This window comes from Melopsittacus undulatus, chromosome 6 (genome assembly GCF_012275295.1).
Source record: "Melopsittacus undulatus isolate bMelUnd1 chromosome 6, bMelUnd1.mat.Z, whole genome shotgun sequence".
Taxonomy (NCBI): domain Eukaryota; kingdom Metazoa; phylum Chordata; class Aves; order Psittaciformes; family Psittaculidae; genus Melopsittacus; species Melopsittacus undulatus.
In genome coordinates this window covers 42,703,264-42,724,794 of record NC_047532.1, presented here as the reverse complement: position 1 = coordinate 42,724,794, position 21,531 = coordinate 42,703,264, and positions in this window count along the sequence as shown.

Below are 21,531 nucleotides of genomic sequence, written 5' to 3'. Positions count from 1 at the left end.
AAGACACTGATTAGTATACCACAACAGTGAAGATCAGAAAATGCTCTGAACAGAGATCACACATACAACACTGCATGTTACGGTACAGTCAGTGCCTGTAGCACTATCTGAAATGAAGTCTTAAGAAAAGCCCTGATTTGAAAAAGATTACCAAGAAAGACTAAGGTAGCATTTACATTAGGCTCTGTAAATTAAGAAACTTCTCAGTGCATACAGGATGCTCCAAGGAGGAACTACTTCACTAACCAACATGAGACTTCTATGTCTAGATTTCCACCAGTGAACTACTCAAGTTTTATCTGTGTTCATGTTGCTGGGTTCCTTTTGTTAGTAAAGTATCTACCCACGTTTCCACACCAAGTAAATTTGTACAGGGGTCAGTCTGCATTTTAAGCCAGTTTGTGAGGCATATCTCCTATCACTGTAAGACAATTTCCTCTACATACTTTCAAAGAAAATTCTGGTTATTTTTCACTTTTCTTCATAAATCAGTATAACTTGGTGTTGATCAGCACTTTAAAGAGGTACATTTACAGCAGCAGGTTGGAATACTTCACACGGCACAAGGTAATTGAGTAAAAGTTTCTAGATGGAATCCATCCAAAGCATGAGATAAACAATAAATGGATTACTATTCCCTAAGGTGCACCATAATAATAACCTGTTCAGTTAATTTATTCTAGAACCAATAGTGTAAATGCAACCCTTCTAAAAAGGAAGAAAACCAAATTTCCACTTAAGTGGTTTTAAGATCTAAGTATCTGGAGAGTTTCTCTTTCCATCACATTTATTTCAATTCCGAAAAACTGAATTACTTTGATGTATCTTTTACGCTAGCACTTTCATGCCTTCTCAGGACATCAGCGATTTTCCAACTTTTGAATTGATACTAAAAATAATTATGCACTAAAGGTCAAGAATTTTTTTCCCCCTCTTTTTTTGGTAACAATTCTATCTCATCTTTCTAGGAAGTGTCATTAATTAGCTCCTTTCAAGCAAAAAAAGAAAATGAAATATCTCCATTAAACATAGAAAGAATTGGACTTCAAAGCTGAATCACACAAAATATTTGCTAGAAAACGGAATAAATTACTTGGGTGTTGTCACATAGAACAGATTATATACATCTGGAAAGACATTTAATTTTATAAAGAAAAAAAACAAACATGAAACAAATAAGCCAAAGGGCAGAAAGTAGTCATTAAACATTTTGTTTTCCAAAATATACTTTATCTTGAGAAAGATGGAACGAGACTTTTTTTCAAATCTGTCATTTTTGCTTGAATTACATACCAAACAAAAAACAATTCTGCATTAAGCAGCAGCATCAAGTATTTTACTTCCAATAATTCAAATATAATTTGATATTCATTAACATTTTTCCCTCTTTTCATGTACTGAAATACAAGCATTTTACTGAAATAAAGACTGGATAATAGCTCCTTTACAGCTCACCTCACCCTTCCAAAGACAGTCAATACATCTGCTCTCAGATACTAACATACACAGATAACTCTATCAAACCATAGTCTATTTGCAACTAGACAACAAACATATTTCAGCTTGAGCATTATAGACGATACAAGAGAAACACTAATACCTTTTTCAAATGGGAGACCATCTCAGATTAGTTTCACATAATCTGAAATAACAACTCAGTCATTGTTCAAACTATGTAGTTCCTAAGACACAGACTTTTCCTTTAATACATCCCAGATTCCTCTTATGACAGGAACCTAGAAAAATTCCTATAAATATTCTGTACAAGCTTACAAGAACTATTTCCAAATTCAGAAGCCACAAGCCTATCTGATCAAGATTGCACATACTTAAATAAATTCTTGTATGCTTACATACTTTAGTATATAACCACTACATATATGAAAATGTATATTTCATTTCAGTTCCCTATACTCAGAGGTACATTGATAATTTTTATAGGTGCAAGAGCCATCTGTACGTTACACAACAGAACATCAGTATATGCCTTTTTCACACAGAAAAAGAAACAACGAAAAAATAAATTTACAGAACAAACAAACAAAACAAAACTCCACACTTGTGCCACAGAAGCACCCTATAGTAGAACACAAATCCCAATATAACATTTGCTCTTGGGAATTTCTGGACCTTGGAGCATATATATTAATAGAAAAATATTAAAAAAAACCAAAACCCACACTTAAAATATAAGCTATTTTTTTTTCCTGCAGAGCAGACCTTGTTTGTTCTAGAAATCATGTTCTTTAGAACTGGTTTAAAAACTGAAACCCACATAAAATATACATGTGAATTCAGTGAATTTAAACCTTCAGAGTTTCAGAGTTAATTATCCACTCAACTTCAAAATCTAGACTTAAGTGCTGGCATACAAAATACATCAAGAATGAACTGTCTATGCAGAATCACTTTTTGTTATGGTGAAGTGCAAAAAAGCCAGTTAAGCCCACATGCAAAATGAGTATTTTCCACATACACACCCTTATGGAAAAGCAGATGTTAGAAAACATGAAGAAAAAAACTTTTTTTGACCAAAGATGAAAGTGAGAAAGAATCTCCCAAAATATTCATTTTCACAGTGTTATAAGTAGGTGGATGAAGCAAATGAAAAGAAGCCACAATCAAGAAAAACTCTGTATTAAAACTGCAAAGTCTGGTTATCGAGCAGACCTAGAGATGCAACTCCACCCTCCAGAAACACCATATTCTCTACTGCTCCTTGGCTCACTACATGCATTAGGGTTTTTTTTTTCAATTCCCATAAAGACAAAAATTAAACCATATGGCTTGTGCCAGACATACTTGCCCATGTTGCATCTGTTTTCAAACAGCAGACACTCATCAAGCATCTAATGCATGTGATTAGCTGGAAGGAAAACAAGAATTCAATCTTATTATTAAAAAATAAGCAAAATGGGTACGCTTGCCTGTGACTGAGAAAGATGACTGAATAACCACTGGTTCAGCAGGCTGAACATATGCTCACATACCAGCTCTTGGCCAACACTTTGGCCTGATAAGAAGACCAGGCTTCCTGAAGTATTTCAACATATGCCTCTCTTGTGTAAGCACTTACATAAACAACATCATATAGGTGCTACTCTCAACTGGTCCAGTAATGCAGCACTTCACTACTAAAATAAAAATTTCAGAGGCACATTTCTGACACCATGTAAATACCTTCCTTTTTTAACCAGAGTTCCACCCCACACACACCTTGATGCATAGTCCAAATGTCTGTTACAGCCCTTACAGCCCCACTTACAGAATGCAGAAAAGAGCACTGCATCACAACTGTCTCCTTTAGCAGTTAAGCACCTGCCTGATCAGTTGATTATATTCTTCCACAGGTATTCTCAGAGATCTCTAAATTAGTAAATCCACTAATATTTTAACAGGCTTCCACAAATCAGCCTCAGACACAGTCTACTACTAGCCGGAGGCACAGTACATTTCACTTTTATATACAGGTGACCCCCAAGGTTCCAGATTCCTCTCCAGAGGTAGTTCTGTCATACTGTAGATGCTCTACAATGGTTCCCACAGCAACAGCCATCATCAACAGGAAGATTAAAAAACTCTGTAAGTCACCAGCACAGTCTTTTATTTGTAGTAGATATGTATTTACAGTAGCTCAGTATTCCTTGCTACCCTCTTCTTAATACTACTTTCAAATTCATGCAAGAAATAATTTCTGTGTCAGAGTTCATATGGATCTGTGCCTACTAAGATATCTCTAAAACCAAGTCATTTGACACAAATCACAAGGAAAGTATGGTTTTTAACACACCCAAAAAAACCAACAAACTAAGCAGGGGAACAGTGAAAGACAATTAAGTAATTTAGACAGCAACACAAAGTAAAGCATGATGTTTGTGATTCACAGATGTAGAGCTCTAAGAGCTTATTTATAAAAAGGCATGTTTTATAATGTTTCAATACGGCCTGCAGTTCCACCTCTGTATTATTCTGAGACTTTACCACCAAATTATTTTTTTCCTCACAACTGGCATAATCAATGGATTTTAAATTTCACATTAAAAAGACAAATATGAAAATTAATCAACTGCCAACTATTTTCCAGGGGGGAGGGAGGGGGTTGTATCACATTTAGTGCCTATGAAGTGTGTCAAATTGACTATAAAGACCAAACTGTAGCAGTAGATGAGATGTGTCCACAGGTGCTGAATGAGTTGGCTAACATAACCAAGAGACGGCTCTCTAACAGCTTTGCAAAGGTGTGGTACCTGAAAAAGGTCATAAAGACAGGAAGAGTCAAGTCTTAATGCTCAGCTGCAAAAAAGCACAAATGAAGAGGCAGGAACTTGAGATCATTCAGCCTCACCTCAGTCCTGTCTTGCCGAAGTACAGCACACAAGAAATTTTAAGCAAGAAACTCTTCCCTGCACACAGACACCAGTCCATGTTATACAAATACAGTGAAATAAGGCTACAAATGGTCAGTGTAATTCCACACCTTTGCTGACTTAAAACACACTGACATCAACAGTAATATAACCTGCTATGCTCCAGAGGAGCTAGAAACACTAATTTCACTTAGATTTAGACAGTCTGGAATAAAGCAGTAGCTTCAAAGTGTAAAACTTACTCGAAGCCCCAACATACAAACACCATCTGCTCTTTCGCAAAAGGTATAACATTTGAAATAACATTCTTTTCCTCTTACTACATGCCATCACAAACAGAATAACTTTATTTATATAAAGAGCTTGCAAAATGAAGTTCCATAAAAACAGGAACATATGGCCAAATAATTCTGAATAGCACTTAGCATATTCATCCGTAAAATAAGATCTATAATGGGTAGATAAATACACCCAAGTCTACTTGGAAATTGACAGTATACATATGGTTTTCTGCAAACAATTATTCTTTTTTTTAAGAATTTCTCACCCATCACTCTACACAGATAGTTCTTATTGCAGTTTTGACAAAGTTAATCTTTTCAAACCACGAAATTGGTTTGTACCACCTTATATCATCTTAGGCCTAAGTTGCTGCATTAAAAATATTCCTCTCTTTCATAAAAGTCATATTTTTATCACCAGCACAAAAACAAAGTTTGAAGCAAATTTAGGCAATCCCTATGGTGAATATCAATACAAAGTAGAAAGGGTAAAACCTCTGTGGAAGTACTCAGAACATCAAATAAAATGCCTAAATATAAATTTAAGAAATAATAATTTGAAAAATAAAAAGTTATAAAGGAAAACATGCACACAATTATGAATTACTTTTGCTGTTAGTATGGAGAAAAATAATACATAGACAAACATCTCTACATGCACTTATGCAGGATTTTCTGTCATTCCAGAGTTTGGAATCTCTTTTTTGCAATAGTACTTCATACATCCATTATCCACTGCTTTCTAAGCCATTAAATACTTCTCATTGCATAGTCTCTTACTAGCAAATGGCTTAGAATTTGTTGACTAAGCCCTAAAAAGCAACACACTTCTGCAGACTTCTCCAACTTTCACATTGATCAATACAACAAATTTCTAGCTTTCTCTTCAACATGTAGCATGAAACTCTCTGGATACTTTCACATTATCACTTGAGAAAAGAAGCACAATCATCTTCAAACTCTCAAAAAACCTTCCAGCTGCAGTCTTTTCCTGCTCTAATTTGCTGCAGTATTACAGCCAGCTGGATCTCATTGAATATATGATGCAGTTCACCAAGCCACACTCTTAATCAATCCTCTGGTCAGTGCTTCAGTATCTTCAAAGATTTAAGCAAAAAGACAGGTTTCACTGAGTGATGTGGATTTACTTGGGTCCTTTTCATTTATTTTGACAATTCTCTCATCTTACTGAGGGCTGATTCCTCGTGTTTTCCTAAAAAAAGCTGGATTTTATACAAGACAGGCATATCTTCTCTGACTTGCACTTCACCTTCATTTCTGCTTTTCCTGTCAAACTTAAGCGTCAAAAGGAGTTTACATTATTCTGATTTACAGTTCTTTTTCTCCTTATATTGCTGTTGTGGTTTAACCCCAGACAGCAAGTAAGACCCACACAGGCACTCACCTCACTAACCAGAGTGCAGTGGGGGAGACAAACAGAAGAGTAAAAGTGAGAAAACTCATGGGTTAAGATGAAGACTGTTTAATAGGTGAAGCAAAGCCATGCACAAGCAAAGCAAACCAAGTAATTCATTCACCACTTCCCATGAGCAGGCAGCTGTTCAGCCCCTCCCAGAAAAACAGGACTCAGTAAGGAGTCGTGTCCCTCAGGGGTCAGTGTTGGGACCGGTCTTACTTAATATCTTTGTGACTGACATGGACAATGGAATTGAGTGCGCCCTCAGCAAGTTTGCCGATGACACCAAGCTGTGTGGTTCTGTTGACAGGCTGGAGGGAAGGAATGCCATTCAGAGAGACCTTGACACACCTGTGAGGTGGGCTGATGCCAACCCCATGAAGTTTAACCATGCCAAGTGCAAGGTCCTACACCTGGGTCAGAGCAATCCCAGGCACAGCTACAGGTTGGGCAAAAAGGAAATTCTTGGTAGTCCTGTGGAGAAGGACTTGGGGGTGTTGGTCAATGAGAAAATGAACATGAACCAGCAGTGTGCACTCACAGCCCAGAAAGCCAACCATATCCTGAGCTGCATCAAGAGGAGCGTGACCAGCAGATCAAAGGTGATCCTGCCCATCTACTCTGCTCTCGTGAGACCTCACTTGGAGTATTGTGTTCATTTCTGGTGTCCTCAACATAAAAAGGACATGGTGCTGTTAGCACATGTCCAGAGGAGGGCCACGAGGATGATCAGGGGACTGGAGCACCTCCCGTATGAAGACAGGCTGAGAAAGTTGGGGCTGTTCAGCCTGGAGAAGAGAAGGCTGCGTGGAGACCTCATAGCAGCCTTCCAGTATCTGAAGGGGGCCTACAGGGATGCTGGGGAGGGACTATTCATTAGGGACTGTAGTGACAGGACAAGGGGTAATGGGTTGAAACTTAAACAGCAGAGGTTTAGACTGGATATAAGGAAGAAATTCTTTACTGTGAGGGTGGTGAGGTACTGGAATGGGTTGCCCGGGGAGGTTGTGAATGCTCCATCCCTGGCAGTGTTCAAGACCAGGTTGGATGAAGCCTTGGGTGATACGGTCTAGTGTGAGGTGTCCCTGCCCATGGCAGGGGGGTTGGAACTAGATGATCTTGAGGTCCTTTCCAATCCTAACTATCCTATGATTCTATGATTCTATGACTCCATCATATCCAGTGGTGACTTGGGAAGACAAACATCACCACTCCAAACATCCCCTTGCAGCCTTTCTCCTTCTTCCCCAGCTTTATATGCTGAGCATAATGTTGTATGCTATGGAATACCCCTTTGGTCAATTGAGGTCATCTGTTCCAGCTGCGTGTCCCTGCCCAACAACTTGTGCTTCCCCAGCCTACTCACTGGTGGTGTGAGGAGCAGAAAAGACCTTGACTCTGTGTAAGCACTGCTCAGCAGTAACTAAAACATCCCTGAATTATCAGCACTGTCTCCAGCAAAAATCCAAAACATAGACCCATGCTAGCTACTGTGAAGAAAAGTAACTCTACCCCACAAAAAATCAGCACAGCTGCCTACAATTCCACTAAGCACAAGACCTAAAAGCATACCCTGTTAAAGACATGTAAAGCTGAGCATACTAAAAACCTCAGAATGTTCATTCTGGCTCTTCAGTGAGGGAGCTAATGCATTAGAACACAGATTTCCCTGAAATCTCTGCAGGATCCATGAAAGCCTCCTTGCAAACCCTCTAATAACTGCACACATAACCAGAGAGAAGGCTCTTCGATTAACCAGCCTGTTGTACTCAGCACATTTCTAAAGCAGCCCAAGCATTCTCTTCTACGAGTTTCTCAATGACAGCAGGAATTTATTTTTTTTTTTTCAAATTTCACCTTTCTTTTAGATTATGGACTTCAACCATCTTTATTTCCACAGTAATTTCATGAAAACTAGTAAGGTATCTTAGCAACTGGGATGTTAATCTAGTATTCACAGACAATGGCCAAGATGTACTAATGCAGTAATCAAGTATAATGACATCTTTCTATTGCTGAATAAATTTGGTGCTAATATGACTAGGTGATCTTCAATATTCAAAACAGAACTTCTAAAACAGCTTGTTTCCAAGCATTTTAGATGTTTTAGAAATCTTCAGCTACCTATCAGCTCTGTTTTAATTTCAATGGTATCCTGGGTTAAAGAACCATATTTCATTATTTTCTTTTTATTTAGATTCATGCATTTAGATACAGAAAGAATATTATGATCATATACTCTGACTTCTACAGAACATGGACATAGGCCCTCAATTTTTATTTAAGTACATCTTAAAAGAAAGGTATCACATTTAAATTAGTTTTGAATAATTGATAAATATCCTAACATAAACTGGAATAGATTTCCCTCATTGTTGCAAATGCATTTCTTATTTCTACTGCAAATGTGTCTGGCTCATATTTTAGCCAGTGAATCTTGTTATACTATCATTTTCTGCTTCATAATAGAATTTCTGTTCACAGTGCACACATGTAAACATTAGAATCAAGTCTCCCCTTGCCTTTCTCTTTGATAATATTTAACATATTGAGCTCTTAGAATTTACTCCTTAGGAACTATTTTCAACCCTTACTCATTCTTACAGTTTGTCTCTGAATTCTCTTTGACTTAAACATTCCCCTTGAAGTATGAACACCTATACTGGACAGAGGATTCTCTGGACAGGAGTGATCTCATTATTGTCAAATACAAAGATGCTGTACATTTTTTGCTCAGGCATATATAGATTGGATCATGTTGAACCTCTTCCTTAAAAGATCCATAAATTAATCCATATTTACATGGAAAATATTTAACTAAGACGCTCAAAATCAGCTATGAATTATGAACAAAGGAACAGACCCAACAATTCTACCAATTCAAATTCCCAAATGACTCTTACATATTTTCCCTCCTCCTGCATTCATGTGCTTGGGTGGCATTTCCCTCTGATTTTCAACCACAAACCATAGAAGAACCATGGCTGAATCCTTCGTCTCTGTGCAAAGGAGAAGTGCTGCACTTACTAGTATAAACGGTCAAGGGTTTCCAAGGTCAACAATCAAAGTCAGGATATGGACCTACATCACAACTAATGGATCAGTAATAAATAATATCATATTCTGACTTTTATTCAGCTCCTGTACTTATTCTGTGCTTCAGATACTCACACACAATTGCAACCGTGTTTGTACAAGAAACCAGAGCAAACAGTGCTCATAAACCTTCATTTGATTACTCCTTAACTACTCAACTCTTGAAGTGTTTTTCCCCTACTAGATTCCAGCTGACCAACAGATCCCATGGCTAGTCCATGGCTCCTGGAAAATAACTACTTTCCTGCACTCAGTCTAGGCTGTAACAGCTGTACCTGATTTTTTACTTTATAGGAGCCATATAGCTATGGGGAATGAACCTTTCCTACTTTCCTGCATAGCAATGTTAACCAAGCATACCCTACTGACAGAACCAGGAGATGTATATTTCAGAAGAAACTAACTGTTTTAATGCATAAAATTTAATTAAAGCACTTTGATTCATCAAACCTGCACTGAGCGCACGATCTGTGGAAGTGCTAGTGCCAAATTCTATGTCCATAAAAGTCCATTTCCTCACACCAACACAAAAGAGTTATGTAATTCCCACTACTGGCACTCTATACGTAGACCCAGTGGCTGCTGGATTGCCAACAGCCTATAACACAAACACAGTTGGTCCCCTCTGTACATGGCCACCTAACTGAAGGTTTGGCATAGAGTACTAGAACGAATTCAACTGACATTCTTCACACCAGTTTATACTGAAACCCATCAGACAAGAAATCAAGCAGATATAGTCCCAGAGAGCTACTTCTTCCAATAGATCAAACACAGAACAAAGTCAAATGCCAGTGAAAACAAGAATGGCACCCACTGTATCTCCACATGGCAGGAAAAAATAAAAATAAAGACATTCAGTGTCTGTTCTGTATGTCACAGCTGGAGATAACACCTGTATTTCAGACTTTGAATCACAGCTATCTTCAGGCAAGTGTTATAACCTTTGTTCTACATCTCGGCAAGTGAGAGTGATCTGCACAGGAAGGAAACTTACAAGTTCCCAGTTTTAAGTTCTATCACTAATTCAGAGCCAAGCTCCTATTATTCTCAGTTATAACTATATGTATATTTATAGCTTCACGTACTTATCACCAAAGCCTAAACACCAATTCTGTAGTAAAATAAATATACCTTATTGCAGGAATACTATCTTGGCCAACAAAAGAACATTAAGCTCCAGAGCCAATAAAAGAGTATGAGGATCTAGAAGATGTCTACTTGACAGATTTACCATCACAAAGACCTACTGCACACACTCCCTGGAGGGCTACATCTGCACCACTAAGAATTACTCTTCTGAAACAAATCTGTTTGGGGGGAGGTAAGGGGGGTGGGTTCTGGGAGGGGTGTGCACTTTAAAGGTCTATTTTTGTCTAGTCTGTATTCATACCCTGAGGTTACTGAAGAAGGGAAAAAATAATGCAGGTATGCCCCACAGTAAGTGACAAAGCTAAAACTCCAGCAGAGCGAGAAGTCACATGATTCAGCGTGACTATTGGGACCTGCTGCCACAAAAAAAAATCTGCAGCTTGTGACACTCACATGAATCCTGAGCATCTTTCTATCAACTTAAGACAATTCTGACATTTTTACCACTTAGTCCTTTTTTTCTGCTTTAGATAAACAACCTGGACCCAACTCTTCAAATCAAACAGCCTGCCAAAAGCACAAACATGAGAATTGCTTAATCATCGAGCAGTTTGGCCTGTTAGTAATGTCTGAGCTTGCATCTTCAACATGAAACTGTTTTCACATTAAGGCTATGGAAAAGAAAAAAAAGAACCAAAGTTTAGATAGATACTTAAAACAAGAAAAACTGGTGTAACTTGGAGAAAAAACTGTTGTTTATTTTTTTTTAAGAAAATGTTGTGTGTAGAGCTCTATAGCTTTTCATTAAAAATAATTAAAAAAAAACAAACAGCTGAAAAACACTGCAAAAGATCTCCTGCAAAAGATCATTCTTGGGCTTGTTTCAGGTGATTAACTTTATGGTAGATTATCATAAAAAGTTAAGACATTTACTAGAAATGTGATCCATGACCAACATTCAGGAGATACTCTAGTCTTTTGATGATATTGGAGATAAATGCTGCTTTACACATGCACTGGGACACATAAAAGAGCTCTTTAGATTAAAATTCTAAAAATATATATGGCATTGCTTGATTTACAAGACTCCAGCATCGTTACCATTTCAGCCATCTAATGCTTTCCATATGCTAACCACTGAACAAATAAATTTGTCTGTAAATGCAAGAAATATGTACCAAGTAATAAATAAACCAATATGAAACAGCCTGCTCATATTAGGGTAGAAACTAAATTCTTTATTTCTTGCCTGAATATTTCTGTCCAGATGACTCAGCAATAATGCTGCACATTTCAGCTGAAGTCAGCATGATGCCTCAGCACTGTTTACAAGTGTCAACCCCACAGCCTTCACATAGCACATTTTAATTAGGTTTGAGGCCATCTCGGCTAAGAGAAACTTGCTGTACAAAACAAAAGAAAACACTGAAGTCAAGGAGCTCCAGAGGGATGTAGAAACCAAGACGCTGAGGTACACACACAGGACTACAGTGTTACCCTGAACTGAAACTTGTGAAATTATTCATTGGTGTTTCAGCTAATCTGAGGCCACACTAAATAAGGGAGGAAAAGTATGTTTCCACCCAGTGCATTTGTTTGACCATTCCAAAAAATTTTCAAGATGTCACATATCTATGCCTTGGGGCTTCAATTTTAATACTTAGAAGCTTTAAGAAGCTAACGCATAATTCAACACATAATTTCTAAATCTAGCCGAGACAACGCTTGCATATGATTTCTCAACGAAGCTAAGTGACCTGACAGCAAGTAATAAAATACTCCTGAGCAAGTCTACGCAGTAACTCGGGAGGAAAAAAGAGCGGGAGGGCACAGCCCACCCTCCCCCAGCAGGACACATTTGCAATGCAGATTTACCTGTTACACTGCAAGTCGCAGCGTGCCCAGGCCTCCCCGCCGGCACCTCCTCGTTAGCGGGCGGCACCAACGGATCAATTAGCGAGGGTCGCGGTTCTCCTACACCTTACTGCGCCGAAGGGCGGGGCGGGACAGGCGGAGTAGCCGCCGAGCCCGATAAGGTGGCCCGGAGCTACAGTTTTTGTAACGAGTTGAGCTTTCCTTGCAGACAAACACCCATGAAGCTGCCGCGCTTTGACAAAGTTTTCTTCACTGCCGGCAGCTCTGGCGTGAGTACCAACCCCGGCTGACAGCCGGGCTCCACGGCAGCAGCACACCGACACACTGGCCTCCCACCCAGGGGAGGGGGGTGCCGATACCGGCTGCCCAAACCCTCCCACCCACCTCCTCACCGCGCCGCCTCGCCGTTACCTGCCCACCCCGGGTGGGTGCCCCGGCGCCGTACGGCTGCCCCGCGCTCGCCGAGGGAGGTTTTCAGCAGCCGTAAAGCGGGGAGCGCACTCTCCCCAGCGGCGCGGCGCCGGCGGCCGGGAAGGGGCCACAGCACCGCAGAAAGGGACCCTTCGGGCGGGCGGTCAGCGCGGGGCTTCTCTTGGCTGCGGGGCGGGTTGGGGGTGCCGCGCCCCACCTCGGCTCCATCTCTGGAGCACCGGACTTGACCGCCGCGGGGCTCCCTACCTGCGTGGATAACGGTTCCCGCCGCCGGGAACAGACGGGCTTTGCCGTACCTGGGGACCCCAACCCTCTCCTAGACCACAGGGGACGGAGAAGAAGGCGAGCGAGACCATGGTCCCGGGGAACATGGGGAAAGGGGAAGTGTAGAAAGCTTTTCGCACGGTGTGACAACAGGTTGTGCAGGCTGTCGTGAGGCCATTACCAGAGCCTGCAGCTGTAGCTCCTCCAGTCCGAGACTTTCCCTGCCTTACGATCCAGATCTACATTATTTGACAGATACAGTCGTGTTCAAGCATACTGTTAAGTCTTTTTGGTGGTAAATTGGGATATGCAGGGGTTTGCGCCCAAACAAGTTCGCCTGGTAACATACACTACTCATAAACCCACCACGCGGGTATGGAAGTGAGAGCTATGAAGTGTGCTCAAGACCTGCAGGTTTTTCCAGCACAGTTCCGGGGAGTGAACATCTGGGCGCTGCAGTCACGACACCAATACCAGCAGGACCAGAAAACACACAGTTGTATAGGTGCCTGAACTGCTGCAGTCATACTACTTTCACAAAGCCTCACAGTGTCAATAGATAAACTTTACTCTTCAGTGCAGGCCCAGTACAATAGTCTCTCCTTATAAAAAAAAAGGATTTCCTTAGTTGTGCTTGGAAGCTTTCTGCTGGGCATTCTGTCCTAAATCTGGTGTTTGTCTTGCAGTCCAGGCTGCTACCATGCAAGCTACAGAGCTCAGCTGTCTTCAACAAAGGCAGGAGAAGTAACAGCCTGTTAATTTTCACTGTCTGAAGCCAGTGACTGCTCTTAGGTACTGTTTACCCTAAGAGAATTAGCTATAGAAATACTAATTTTAGGAAGGGGAAATATGTCAAGAAACGTTTACCAGAAGGGGGTAGGAAGGAAAAGGAAAACAAAGAGAACAATTAAGATGTTTTCTCTACTGGATGCTAAGAACTACTGCTAAAAAAAAAAAAAATAAAACCAAAAATCAGCATCTTAACCCAGCAGTTACTGCAGAGGAGGCAAAAAAACAATGTCTTTTAAAAGTCTTCCATGCATATGCTATGCACACTAGCACACAGAAAAGCAAATTTCAGGCTTTTATAGCAGAAATAGCTTCTGCTAATAAAGTATTAATGGGAAAATCTGGTTAGAATGCTGTAGCTTTGAAAGCAATTTCAGAAAGCACAGAGCAATGAAGTCACTGCAGAGCAGGTGAATTAATCTACAATCCTTATTAATAGCTTTTCCAGTATTAAGCAGAAGCAAAACAACTACAACTGGTGGCGTACTTGTCTTGCCCAAGGATACAGAAATCTCTCAGGCATTTATGTATACAGATACATTTACTGAAAGCATGATTCATCAGGGTTTATTCTCTTCTGCAAAAACATGTTACAACTCTGCTCCTTCCAACGTTCTTCTCTTTTCTAGACTATCTACAGCTTAGAGCCATGGCAATATACTGGTTCTGTTAGTCACACCATAAATAGAGACTTGAGGCTTTTGTGTCATATAGCATAAGCCAATCTTGCCCATTCTGTGTGAAAGGCAAAGACTGAAGTTCAAAAGAGATTTACCACCACCACCACAGTTCTGCATTTCCTTGCTTCAGCTGTAAATCACTGCTAGATAGCCCAGAGCTTGGCACAAGTGTGAGCTAACAGTGCAGCAGAGAAATTGTCTCCAAGAGCAAATCAATGCACCAGCCGTAACTTCAAATGCAGGGTTCAAATGTGTTGGGTAATCAGAAAGCTGACTGCTTAGAGTCTTGTGCCTCTGCTCCATCTTAGTCAAAAATTCCTGGACATGCCCCTTAATTACTCTGAGCAACAGCTAGAAGTCACTCAAATCTAAAATTTACCCTTTTGCTAAAATCATGTTGGCTTTGCTGCCCAAATCCTTATCTTCCTGCTGCCATTCCAATAGTTCTTCTCTTTGCCCAACATTTTTGCTAGGGATTGGCCTCATTACAAGCAACAGGAGAAGCAAGCATTCACAGTACACCAGTGTAGCCAAAGGAAAACATTTGAGTCAGCTGGCAAGGAAACGTTTTTTCTTCTTTTTTTTTTTTTGGATTTTCTCTAGTTTTTTGGTTTTTTGTTTGTTTTTTTTTTAAATACTGAATCAGGACCACACAAAACAAGCAAGTGAATGCGCCATCCCTGGCAGTGTTCAAGACCAGGTTGGATGAAGCCTTGGGTGATACGGTCTAGTGTGAGGTGTCCCTGCCCATGGCAGGGGGGTTGGAACTAGATGATCTTGAGGTCCTTTCCAGCCCTAACTATTCTATGATGCCCCAACATTCAGGAAAACTGAAATATATTTACGCTACACTACAAAGAATAAAATAAATAAATATTCCATGCAGCTAAATTTTGCAGAAACATAATGGATATGACTATCAAAGAGCATTCAAGGCAATCATATAAACCTAAAACTTTCCATAAAACTTTTCTGAAAGGAAACAGTGCAGTCAGATAGTACCTCTATAGAACACAAGTATATGAGCATCTGGCTTTATCAAAAATACCTCAGGCAATTTGGAAATGTTCATGGAAACATGACAAAGTTGAATTCTAGAGACTTCACTGACATTGAGTCTTGAGGTACTGGACAGAGCAAAAATAGTTTCTGCTTTATTGAAAGGAATGCATTTTATGTTTTTAACTACTGACATTAAATTACTGTTCACAAGAAGCAGCATGCTTTGCTTCTGTAGGTTAAAGTTGGGCTTGTTTGTTTGTTTTTCGGTTTTTTACCAGCCTGCTAAGTGATTGAGCTTTAGTCCTTACATGAAGCAGAAGTGCCATCGTGTGGCTGTTAGTACTTGTTGGTTAAGACACTGTCTTTCGGGTCGTATTAGAGGTACTAATATCAAAATGCCATGTTTTAAAGAGTTCATCGTACAAAACAAACAAAAAAACAACAAAAAAAAACACCAAACTTTCTAGTTCACACATTTATGGGCTGACACTATGAAGGATCCAATCCTTGCTGGAGGACATGAATCACTGGATTCATAGACTATTTATTCCACTGGGGGAGAAGGAAGGCATGCAAACTGTCATTTTAAAGGTCTGAAATGGACCTACAGTCCTGCCCCGTATTGTCCTCTCCCGCAGCATTTAATCAAAGAAGTTACTGAGACCCAGATGACTTGTAGGCATGCCTGGAATTTCAAGTCTTGCTTCCTTTCACAGGCTAAAACACTGCACATTTAAATAACAGAAACCCCACCTGGAGAAATAAGAAATTAAATACCGTTAACAATTATCTACCAAATGTAGTTTGAAGATCTCTAAAATTTCTTTTTATGAGTAGTCTCTGCTTTTTATACTGAAAAATTAACTGGATATATGTATTTTTACAGAACTAATCCATGATTCAGCAAGAAAATTAATGAAATGAACAGACGGTTGGAACTGCTGCCAAAAATGGTCATTTTGGACCTAGCAACCTTGGAAAATGACCTTGTAAATAATGAATTTGGAAAAGTACAGTACAAATCAACAAAAATGAGTGCTACTTATAAAATCTCCTGATAGCAATAGTTTCTAAAGAATGAAGACATGAAATGGATCATATAAACTTGGTATAATTCCTGTTTATGTATCATGAGCATTGAACATACCTGCCTTGATGCACCCCCTAATGCGACCCCAGTTTTGCTCAGTATGTTTCTACCCATGATACAACTAAGTACTCTGATCCACTGAAGCCAATAGTAGTGCAGAGCTATATAGTATTATGAAAGTGAGAAAATTACAAAATTACAAAAGGCTAGTGTGGGTTCCCTAAGTACTTAGAAAAGGTTAACTAAACATGAAGCAATGCAGCGTATTTAGACAATACCATTATTATTCATTATCCCATAAGCAGTGAAATACCTCCTAAAAAGACGTTTAAGTACACACACTTTACACAGTTGAAAGAAAGTCTAATTCACGTTGAGCTATTGTTTAAGTAGATGCAAAAAGAAGTTATGTGGTTTTGCTGTTACACTGGGATTTTTTTTATTCCTTGATCTATGCCTTACAAAGAGTAACTAACAAAAGCAGGCAATTCTGATTTTTGTTCAAAGATTAAACCAGAACCAGATTTTTCTGTAAAAGAGACAATTCTATATGCAATAGAAGTATTACATTTTCTTTTAACTCTGAAATCTATCATATTGAAATTAATTTGAAATGCACCATTTCTTACCAATGCATTCCTACAGTGGACTTTCTCAGCCTTTTCCCTCCTGCTCAGGAAAACTATATCCTAACCTGCAAAACATATTCCCCAAAGCCTGAGCATAATTTATTTCTAATTTGTTCCAAGGGTTTTTTTGTTTGTTTGTTTGTGGGGTTTTTTTTGCTTGTTTGGGGGTTTGGTTTTTTTGGGGGGGGTGTTTATTTTGTTTTGCTGGGGGGGGGGGGCATTTGGTTTTTTTTTTTTAATTATTCAAATCAATTTGTTTTTATGGACCACAAGACCCATGCTGGAAGTATTTGGTTTCTGATAGCTGCCCAGGGTAGACAGCAGCTATGAGTACAAAGAAATACCTCTACTATGAGGCTTTCACTAAAAAATCCCACTTGATTCCAATTAAAATTAATTGCAAATGAACAAGTGAAACCAAAAATGGTGTCCTTTTCTTTCAGATTATAAGACTGTGAAAGAAAACAAAGTAGTTTACTGAAGAATCACTCCCGTGGCCAGATTGGCCTCAGGACACAGTCTTTCAAAAAGTTATTTTCTAATGAACAATCACCGGGGTGTTACCATTAGTCAAAATGTTGCCGTTGTAGAACTATGGGAAGCACCATAGACTGTCCTGAAGTCCATGAGGCTGTAATGGACGTTTTCATGCATTACCAGAAGCAAGTTTTTTTGTCATTGACTTAATCAGGATTTGGGGTTCCTAACAAGTAATTTTATTAACAGTTCAGGGTGTACATTTCAAGATCTCATAGACCTACTCATTAGAGATGTAAATGAGTGCACATCATCAACATCCCGAATAAGCAGTTCTCCACAACTCTCAAAGTTGTTTCACAAGAGAAACAATTCATATGATAAAGCTTATAACCACAGGTTATGGAGAAAACCCACTTCCTGCTTTTCTAATTACAGAATAATCACTTCACTGGTAGGTTTTAGAAGGTATTTGTGAATTGAAACAGAGTGCAGAACCTGAGCCTTAATCCTCCAATTTAATTTTCTTTAATCTTTCTTATAGCATATAATTTTTTTAACTATTCAATTTTTTACCAAAGCCTGGCCGTTTCAGATCCTCTTATGCCTTTTTACCATGACATACATGCATTGCTGTTCTCCAGACAGACTTTCCTCCTGCCTTTCCAGGTTTCTCCACCTCACATTCAACACACCATTTAGCTTCTAATCTAGGGTGGCAAACAATAAAACTAGAACAAGAACAGAAGATACAGCATTGCAAGTGGTCATTCGGCAACCTGCAGGGCTCACACTGACAAATACTCAGAGCACAGGTAGGGTGGTGAACACAACATTAAGACTAAATAAAAAACAATTTATATTCACCCCCATTGAGGTTTGAAGCTGGGAGAGGTAATTTGTTCCAAATGGAGGACAAAAAACACAGACTTTAGTGCTCTGAGCTTTTCTGGGTCTTGATCATTTAACTCGTCATGGGGTGCCTTCATATTACCTGACCTCCAGTTGTTTTTGAACAAAAGAAGTAACTGCTGAAGAAGACTGTGGGAAGAAGAAGGAGACAACCCCTACTTACTTAATCGGTTTATTTCATCAGGAGCTGCACTGTAGTCACTTCTTAGCAAGAAAAGATACTTAAACAAAACAGCAGCTTTTAAACCAACATGAGCATAAGAGGTTTTATTCTTTATTAAATCAAAACATTTAAAAGCAGCAGACCTAGTAAAAGAAGGCAGAGCCTAAAAAATAACCCAGTTACTTAGACATGTTCAATTTGGTGTGATAAAAGACAAAGACCAACATATCTTGCAACGTATAATTTACTTCAAAGGACAGTAACTTATAGCCTGTGATTTTAATGATTGTCCTGCAACTGATCATTTTGTGAAGTACCAAATAAAGTGCAGTTAAACTAAGTATTATCCTCTTACCCTTCTAGAGAACAGTATTTGATTTAAGCCATGCAGATAAAAGTAGTTGTGCGGGTTAGTGGTAGATTTGAAAGTCTATTTGTAGTTATTTGAGCTCGAAGACCTCAGCTTTATATTAGACTATATTTTTAAAACTTTCATATTTTAAAATTTTCATATTTTTAAAACTTCTCAAACTTTAAAATTTAAAAAAAAATATTTTAAATGTTCAGGTTAAAATAACTAAACCTGCTAAGGGGCCCAGTTCTAATTTTGCATGTATTGGTACTTTTAAATTAAGACAATAAACTTCTCCCAGAAAATCTTATTATTGCACCACTCAAAATATTGCAGTGCTTATAATTGGAGGAAAAGAGAGATGGTCTTTGCTCAAAGATGCTCTGATTTTCCCTTATGGATTTAATTTGGAGGACTGATATCTGCAAGAGCTCTCTGTCTCACAGGACTCTCTTTCTTCACTCCTACTGTACCAGCCTGATGGATAGAAACATTTGATGAACTGGTCTCCAGAAATACATTGTTTTCACTAACATTTTCACAATGTGGTATAACAGCCCTGCCCAAAACCTTACAGCAAGCAGCATCTTGAGCATATATGCCATGCCAGCAGACGAAATTGTCTGTTTTGCTCGTACCTCTTAGAATCATCAGTGGATACCAAGAAACAATGTCACATCTGCTCATCAGTCAGAAGTAATTACAGATTCCTATCATCATGGTTTTCCACACAGCCACCTTATCTCTGACAAGCCACACACAAAAAAAAAGACAAAAAAACAAACAAAAAAAACTTACACCTTCTGGGAAGGATTCATCCCAGCAAGTTTGCTTTCAGAACAGTAAGAAGATAATAAGTGTTCTACAAATGCTTTTACTGTTGTTTATAAATAAGAAATCTTTTTTGTTTTTTTTAAAGCAAATGTAAGCCTAACTAGCTTCTAGACAGCTCTTTCCACTTGCTTTAAAGTTTTCAAGAAGATACCTAGCACTGTTCTCTCAATGTAGTTTGTGATTATTTTTTAATAACTATTTAAATAATTAAAATCATATTCCCATCAGAGTCCTAATGAGTGGAAGCTGCACCCAGTGATCTGTCAGGAGAGACACTAGAGCCTATGCCCAGTGCACTGCACCTGTATACAGGAATCTACTTAAATAAACTATGTGAATGAAGTGACCATACAGAATGTCAGTGATGGAGAGATACTGTAACTTGGAAGCAAAATTATCACAGATTCTAAAACAAGGAAAGAACTCAGAGGTTATAAGAAGGTGCCTGATGAATATTTGGAGCATTGGAGCAGAAGCTGTGTTTAGAAGGGAAAGGTATCAAGAGATAAGACTATAAGAAGAAACAATAATAAGTTGTAATTCTGAGGCACCTTGTAGAAAACAAGTTGCAGAAACAGAATAATTTCTATTTAATACCAAGCACATACTGTTCTGTGTTTATACCTACTGTGTATTTCCATTTGTGACACCAGAGTATAAGCTCTTCTGGGTGAGGCCCAGCTGTTTGTTTGGCATAAACTCTGCTATTATACCATACTGGGTGCACTTAAATAAGGGTTATACATGCTATATTAATCTTCTCCTGAAACAGGCTAATTCAATCAAAACCTGACAAAATAAAATGTTTTTACAGTTCTCACATAAGTCAACAGTCAAGGATATTTCAATTTTAACTGGCGTGGAAAAAAAAAATATAATATTTTTAAAAACATAGAGCAAAACTGTATGAGTAGGGACAGAGTTAGGCCTCTGTACCTGTTGGGAAGCTGCAACTCAAGTCAGTAGTTGTGTCCCATTGACACAACAGAACCTGTCAATACAGTGCTGAGCATAGGCTGAGTAATCTAGTTTATGGTTTACATTGCAAGTCCTTGGTACAGTTTGCTTTTGCTATAGAGCCAGGCGAACATTAACAGGTCAACACCTGTTTCCATTCCAGGGCCTCATAGCTTTTAGAAATTCACAGAGAAACATTATTCAGAGCAGGGATAGCCCTCCATACTGCACTAGGATTGTTTCCTTGCACCTGCTTCACGTTATGCTTGCAAGAGTTTGCACATTCTGTATTCTGTTGCTGTCAGGTGGCCTGTGCCTACTATAATTCAGACCTAAGTATCTAAAAAGCTTGGAAAACGCCCAAGTGTTGTGCCCTTTCTTCTGTTTCCATGGTATTTTCTGCCCCATCATATGTGCTGTACCCACAGCTGAGCAGGTTCTGTTACATACATGTCCTCTATGTGAGAGCATTCTTGAAGCCTGCACTGAAATCTGTACCTAGTCTTGTGATTAAGGCTAAATTCCTGTTAGCCCAGAAAAAACCCAAAAAACAAACCACAAAAAAAACCCACCAGAAAACAAACAAACAAAAAAAAAAACCCACACAAAATAGAAAACCACCAAAAAAAAAAAAAAAAACAAAACAACCCCCCAAAAACAGTGTTTGGATGCACTTTATTTCCCTTGCATTGACATAGAAGACTACATAAGTTACAAGAATTGAAGGCAGCAGTGAACTGCCTGATTCAAAAGGTAGCTTCAGCTGATTGGCATGGACCAGAGAATGTCTGCTAAAAACCTGTCACAATATAGCTTTACAGC